At 40.9% G+C, this 8,091-nt stretch overlaps 1 pseudogene; it reads left to right on the top strand.

Moving 5' to 3' along the window:
* The first annotated feature begins 2,635 nt into the window (after window positions 1–2,635).
* Window positions 2,636–4,081, top strand: LOC126065302 (EF-hand calcium-binding domain-containing protein 14-like; annotated as a pseudogene).
* Window positions 4,082–8,091: the final 4,010 nt, after the last annotated feature.

Consider the following 8,091-nt stretch of genomic DNA (forward strand, 5'->3'; position numbering starts at 1 on the left):
TGATACTGGTGAGGAGTGAGCTTCTTGGCTCAAGCAGACACATGAGACTGGGCGGCTCCTGTCTGGAGGGGAGAAGAGAAGGCAGAGGGAGACAGGAGCTGGTTGAACGGTAAGGGGAATACAGGGTGGAGAGGAGGAGTGTGCTGTCTCGTTAGGGGGAGAGCAGCTAGGAGTACGTAGCAAGGTGTATGAGTTTTTTTATGAGAGACTGACTTGATTTGTAAACTTTCACTTAAAGCACAGTAAGAAAAAATACAAAGAGATAAAGTCAAAAAGCCAATAGATAAGTTAAAACCTATGTTCACAGATTGGAAGACTCATCATAATAAAGACATCAATTCTCCTCAAACTGATCTATAAATTTAATGCGTTGCCTACCAAAATCCCCACAAGGTCGAGCTTATTCTAAAACTTATACAGAAAGGCAGAGATGCTAGAATAACTAACACAATCTTGAAAGGAAAGGATAAAGTGGGGGGAATTCTTCCACCCAGTATTAAGGCCTTATATATAGCTACAGCAATCAAGACAGCGTGGTGCAGGCAGAGGGAGACACACATGGATCAATGGAACGGAATAAAGAACCCAGAAACAGACCCATATAAATATGCCCAAATGATTTTTGACAAAGGTACAAAAGCAATTCAGCGGAGAAAGGGCAACTTTCCAGCAAGCGGTGCTGAAGCAGTTGGGCACACACACACACACAACACACACACACACACAAATGAACACCAAGCTAAACATCACATCTTAAATGTAAAACAATAAAGGTTTCATGAAAAAAAAAATACAAAAAAATTCTTCAGGGTCTAGAGCTAGGCAAAGAGTAAAAGCATGATTCATAAAAGGAAAAAACTGATAAATTGAACCACATCAAAATTTAAAACTGCCCTGCAGAAGCTATCTTTTTTTTTTTTTTTTTTTTTTTTAAGATGAAAAGACAAGCAACGGACGGGGAGAAAATATTTGCAAACCACATATCTAACGAAGGACTAGAATCTAGATTTATATAAAGAATTTCCAAAAGTCAACAATAAAAGAAAAAAAAAATCCAATTAGAAAATCAGCAAAAGACACCTCAATAAGCACATGAAAAGAAGTTCAACATCCTAAGCCGTTGTTGTTGTAAAGTGACACTGAATTGATTTTGGCTCCTAGTGAACCCATGTGACAGCACCGAAATGTCCGATAGGGTTTTCTAGGCTGTAAGAGATTCCATGTGACACACTAGAACTGCCCCATAGAGTTCTCTAGGCTGTAACCTTTATGGGAGCAGATTGCCAGTTCTTTCTCCTGCCATGTTGCTGGATGGTTTCAAACCACCAACCCTTAGGTTAGCAGCCAAGTGCTTAACCATCGCATTGCCAGGGCTCCTTCCTTAGCCATCAGGGAAATGCAAATGAAAATCACAATGAGATAACACTGCCCCTAAAAACTGGATACTAGAAGGTTAAATAAAAAATAGTGACAGCACGGAATGCTGGCAAGGATGCAGAGAAACTAGATCACTCATACTTTGCTGGTGGGGACGCAAATGGTACAGCTAATCTGGAAAATAGTTTTGCTACTTCTTAAAAAGAAAATTGAACATGCAACTACTGTACAACCCAGCAATTCACTCTTGGGCGTTTATCCCAGAAATGGAAACTTATACTCACAGAAAAACCTGTACACGAACGTTCATAGCAGCTTTACTCATAATAGGCAAAAACTGAAACAGCCCAGATCTCTCTCCTTCAGTGAATGAATAGTTAAACATCCATACTATGGAATACCATTCCTCAATAAAAAGGAACAAACTGTCGGTACATGCGAAACTTGGCTGAATCTCAAAAGAATTATGCTGTGTGAAAAAAGTCAATCACAGGCGCTGGCGGCTGCTGCCAAGAGGGAAGTAAATTGGGGCTGGAGCACTGACCCGGGTCTGGAGACCGTGGCCGCCGCTGCCGCCACCGACAGGTCAGGAGCAGCCTGTGCGTGTGAGTTGCCGAGAGTTGCCTGTGCCGGGAACCTCAGACTCTGGGTGGGAGCGCTTCAGGTGGGCTGAGGTGGGCTTGCCCCTCAGCACTGCGCCCCACAGGCCCACGCAGCAGGACTTGGTCTCCTCACGCGCGGGACTGGAACCTATGAGGCCGAGCCCTGGAGCTCTGGGTCTTCCTGTCGCAGGCTCAAAAACAAGTTTCTTTTCCCTCTCCGTTGGAAATCCTGCCCTGGAGATTCATGACAGCTATCTGTGTGCCCTTCCCCAGCTCCTGGAGCATTCTTAGAAATATTACCTGCTTAACAGGGCTGCAAATCGTTTTTAATTTGGCTTTTCCCCCCTTTGAAAGATAAAAAGTTGCCCCTTTCCAGCCTTTTAACTAACTGATCCATGGCGTTATCCATTTGGATCACCGGCTCTCGGGCTACCTCTATGTGACTTCTCCTGCCTATCTGAGTTCCAGTTTCCCTGGGCTCCAATCTCGAGCCCCCAGTGGATCTGGTCAGTCCCACCCTTGGATGGGAGTGACTGGGGCACTCCAATCCAGAATTCCCCACCGTGGAAGGCAGCTCCAAGGCAACCAGAGACTTGGGCATGGAGTATGAACCTGACAGCTCAGGAGCTGGCTCTCCACTCACTCCACAGAAGAAGATGAAAGGGCGCGAAGAGCTCAATGCATTGATTGGCCTGGCTGGGGAAGCTGGAGAAAGAAGCCCCAGAAAGGCTCAGGCCACAGCCTGCTTCACACTGAGCTGCCTGACTCAGACTCTGAGTCCAGCTCTGAGGAAGAAGAGAAATTCAGCGTGGTCGGAAATCACTCCAGCTTTGTCAGGGGAGACTATTTACAGTGCTGAGATTATTTGTGCTTTTGTCATCCTCGCAGCCTGTGTTGTGGCCTTTGTTGGCTTGGTGTGGATGCAGGTTGCTCTCAAGGAGGATCTGAATGCCCTCAAGGAAAAACTTAGAACGATGGAATCTAATCAGAAAAGTTCATTCCAAGAAATTCCCATACTTAATGAAGAACCACTCAGCAGCCAAAAACAACTTGAGAAGACTGAATCTGGAGAGCTGGGCTTAAAAAGGGTCTGGATAAACATCACAGAAATGAATAAGCACATTACTCTGTTGACTTCTGCAGTAAACCATCTCAAAGCCAGTGTTAAGTCAGCTTCTGACTTAATTAGCCTGCCTGCCACTGTAGAAGGACTTCAGAAGAGTGTAGCTTCCACTGGCAACACTTTAAAGTGTCCATCTTGCTGTGGAGGCAATAGAGAAAACTGTGGATGAACACAAGAAAACCACAGAAATAGTGCAGAGTGATATGAATCAACACCTCTTGAAGGCTACCAGTGGAAGCAACCAGATCGTTCCATCGCCTTCAGTTACACCAGAACTTGACAATAAAGTCCACAGTAAGAATTTGAAACAGGATATCCTGTACCTTCACAACACTTGAGAGGAGATAAACAGTGCCCTAGTGGGGACCAGAAACAGAATGGCCTTAAACTTGAGGGAATGAATGAGACAATCATCTTACTCAGAGAATCAACCTGATAGAAAGAAATCTGGTTGCTATGAGCAAAGTAGAAAGACAGCGAACCTTTCCTTCAGCGTGACAGGCGATAAAGCTGCCACTCTGAAAGGAGAGTCTTTGAATCAAGCGACCAACAGAACAGATTCACTAAAAACCCAAAGTTCAGATTCCCAGGTATCCAAGCTAAGAAAAAAACTGCAGCTGATCAGTACTCTCACAAACAACCCTGAGAGCAACAGGCCTCCAGTGACTGCCAACATAGAGCAATTACAGAGTTTTACATCGGAACCGTCAGCATTGCCAAAATTTTCACAATCTCTTGGAGAGCAAATTGAGAAGGCTGCCCAGCTAAAACCTATTTCCCTGTCAGGAATTTCAAGCATTGAAGATCTTCAGGATTTATTCCAAAAGACTAGCCGGAATATAGATGGGATCTGACCTACCAAGAAATCTGGAACCCCCTAGGTTCTGCTATGCCAGACCCAAAGAACTTGAGAGTGTTTGATTCTGATAGATATGGAAGATACTCATTCCTGGAGCTAAGAGTAGCTTTAGGTGTCTAGCCTTGTCTTAGTCATCTAGTGCTGCTATAACAGAAATACCACAGGTGGATGGCTTTAAAAAAGAGAAATTTATTCTCTCACAGTCTAGTAGGCTACAAGTCCAAATTCAGGGCGTCAGCTCCACGGGAAGGCTTTCTCCCTCTGTCGGTTCTGGAGGAAGGTCCTCGTGATGCATCAGTCTTCCCATGGTCTGGGAGCATCTCAGCACAGGAACCTCAGGTTCAAAGGACACGCTGTGCTCCCGGCACTGCTTTCTTGGTGGTATGAGGTCCTCCTGTCTCTCTGCTTGCTTCTCTTTTATATCTCAAAGAGATTAGCTTATAACTACCACTAATCCATCTCATTTCATCATAGTGATAGGATTTACAACACATAGGGAAATCACATAAAATGGCAGACAATCACACAATACTGGGACTCATGGCCCAGCTATGTTGACAGATATTTTGGGGGACACAATTCAATCCATGATAAGCCTCATCAGGTATATTTTGCAAATGGACATATATGCTGGACTACCTAATATCTACTCACCTAACAAAAACAGTTCTTTTACTTATCCCATCAATCCTCCAGTCCTCCAAACTACTATAGCAGACACATTGCCACCTTTTGACTTGTTTGAAGAAGCTGTATAAAAGTTATTTTTTAAAAAGATCACTTTACTTATATGATGTTCAGAAACCTATGATTTCCTGAAACCAGTAAGATCTTACTTTTAAAGTTGCCATAAAAAAATAAAGTCCTCTTTAAAAAAAGAAAGAAAAAAGTCAGTCACAAAAGATGACATAGTGTATATTTCATTTATGTCACATTCTCAAAATGACAAAATTGTAGAAATGGAAAACAGATTAGTAGCTGATAAGGGTTAGGGACTGGGGAGGGTGGGGAGGTGTGGCTATAAAAGGGTAACATAAGAGATTCTTGTGGTGATGGAATATTCTGTATCTTGACTGAGTCAATATCGGTATCCTGGTTTTGTGATGTTGTACTGTGGTTTCGCAAGATGTTATCATTGGGAGAAAACCGGGTAAAGTGTAGATGGGATTTCTGTTGTTTCTTACAATTACATGGACTCTACAGTTGTAACAAAATTAAAAGTCTGATTTAAAAAGCTGTGGGATGTAGCTAAAACAGTGCTTAGAAGGAGAGGTGTGTGTATTAGAAAAGAAGAAAGGACTAAAATCAATAATCTAAGTTTCCACCCTAAGAAACTAGAAACAAAAGAGCAAAGTACATACAAAGAAAGAAGAAGAAAGGAAATAATAAAAATAAAAGCAAAAAGCAATGAAATCAAACACAAAAACAATAGGGGAAATCAATGAAAGCAAAAGCTGAGTTTTTGAAAAAAAGAATAAAATTGATAAATCTCTAACTGACCAAGAAAAAAAGAGAGAAGACACAAATGATCAATGCCAGAAATAAAAATATTCTGTCAGTATAGACTTTGCAAACAATAAAAGACTAACCCACAATGGTCCGTACTGAGAATAAGCTGATAGAGCTAACAAACTAAAAATACAATTCTTTGGACAACCCAAAAACCAAACCCATTGCTATCAAGTCAATTCTGACTCACAGCAATCCTATAGGATAGACTAGAATTTCCCCACAGGGTTTCCAAGGAGCAGCTGGTGGATTCGAATGACTGACTTTTATGGTTGGCAGCCAAACTCTTAACCACTGTGCCACCAGGGCGCCATTCTTTGGACAGTCAAGGTGAGAAAAAGAATAATAAGAGAATACTGTTAACAACTCTACACAGACAAATCAGATAACCGTGATAAAATCAGAGCTTCAAACCAGTTCAGTCATGGCCAGTTAAGCAAAACCAGAACAGAAAAAATTTGGGTGATCCAGAACCATAACCAAAACAGTAAAAATTACAGGCCAAAGCCCTTGAATGGGAGACTCAGAAGAGGAGCCTGATGTGTGAGATTGGATTATTGTCAAGACAAGGACAGCAACACACATTCAAAGCTGTGCAATTGGCCGCCATCTTTGAGAGGGACTGTTTTCAACTCTGCAAAATTCGACAAGCAAGAGATTTGGCTGCCATGCAACAGTACACTGCCTTTGTGTTTTAAGAGGAGGATTACGTTTCTAGCAGTGCTTCAGACCGTAATTTTTCCCATTCTGATTATGGTTCCGGTTCACCCAAATTTTAAAAATTCAGGTCTGTTACAGTGTCACTTCCTCAGCCGTGATTGAAGGGAAAGAAGAGGTTCAAGAGAAGAAGAGGTTCAAAGGCCTGAATAAAATAGAACATTTCCTTAAAAAGACAAAAACTACCAAAACTCACACAAGAAGAAATAAACTGAACATTCTTTAATCTATTTAAAAAAAAATTGAATTCATAGTTTAAAAACCTTCCAACAAAGAAAAGTCTAGACTCAGATGGCTTCATTGGTGAATTCTACCGAACAAATTTTGGAAGAAATAATAACCAATTCTACACAATCTGGGAAGACTGGATCCACATTTGAAAAGCAAAGTAAGTAATTCACCATATTAACAGACTAAAGAAGAAAAACTGCATGATTACTTCAGTAGATGTAGAAAAAACTTTTGACAAAATTCAACATCCGTTCACAATAAAAACTTCCAGCAAAGTAGGAATAGAAGGAAGATTCCTTAACCTGATAAAAGGTGTCTACCAAAAACCTACTGCTTACATGTTACTTAATGGTGAAAGACTGAAGACTTTCCCCCTAAACCAAAACCAAACCCACTGCCATCAAGTCGGAATTCTACTCTGTCCTATAGGGTCGCTATGAGATGACTTTCCCCCTAAGATGGTGGAAAGGCAAGGATGTCTACTCTCTTTCTATTAAACAGTGCATAAGCAAGTACAATAAGGGAAAAAAGGAAGTAAAAAGATAAGGAGTAAAGAGAGAGAGGTAGGAGGAAGAAGAGAGATAGAGAGAGGAGGGAAGAGAAGAAGAGAAGATAGAGGGAAAGAAAGTGAGAAGGAGGAAGGGAGAGAGAAGAAGGAAGGAAGAAAGGGGAAGAGGGAGAGAGTGAAAAAGGGAGGAAGAAAGGATTGGAAAGGGAGAAGTGAAATTGTTTCTACTGTCAGACAACATGATTGTCTACATAGAAAATCTCACAGAATTTACAAAAAAAAAAAAAATTCCAGAATTTATAAGTAATTCAGCAAGGCCACAGAATATAAGGTCAATATACAAAAATCTATTATATTCCTATACACTAGCAATTAACAATTGGATATCAAAGTTTTTTACAGTTTACATATTATTTATCAGAGTGTAGAAAAAACTAAATGCTTAGGTATAGATCTAACAAAACATGCAGGGTCTGTATGATGAAAACTATAAACCGATGATGAAATAAAATCAAAGAAGACCTACATAAATGGAGGAATATACTATGTTCATAGATTGGAAGACTCAATATTATTGTTAAAAAGCCAGTTTTCCCCCAAATTGATCTATAGATTCAACACAATCCCAATCAAAATCCCAGCAGGACTTTTTATAGATACTGTCAAGATTATTCTAAAGCATATGGAAAGGCCAAGGAGCTAGAATAGCCAAAACAGTTATAAAAAACAGTAACAAAACTGGAGAACACATACTATCTGATTTCAACACATCATAAATCTATAGTAATTAAGACATTATGATATTGGTAAAAGAATATGTACCTAGATCAGCAGAAGAAAATAGTCCAGAAATAAACCAAATCAGTTGCTGCCCTGTCAATTCTGACTCATGTTGTTGTTGTTAGGTGCAGTCCAGTTGGTTCCAACTTATAACCACCCTCTGTACAACAGAACAAAACGCTGCTAGGTCCTGGGCCATGCTCACAATCGTTGTTATGCTTGAGCCCATTGTTGGAGCCACAGTGTCAATCCATCTCGTTGAGGGTCTTCCTCTTTTTTGCTGACCCTCTACCTTACCAAGCATGATGTACTTCGCCAGGAACTGGTCCCTCCTGATAATACATCCGAAGTATATGAAATGAAGTCTCACCATCCTTGCTTCTAA

This window comes from Elephas maximus, chromosome 22, assembly GCF_024166365.1.
Source record: "Elephas maximus indicus isolate mEleMax1 chromosome 22, mEleMax1 primary haplotype, whole genome shotgun sequence".
NCBI classification, from domain to species: domain Eukaryota; kingdom Metazoa; phylum Chordata; class Mammalia; order Proboscidea; family Elephantidae; genus Elephas; species Elephas maximus.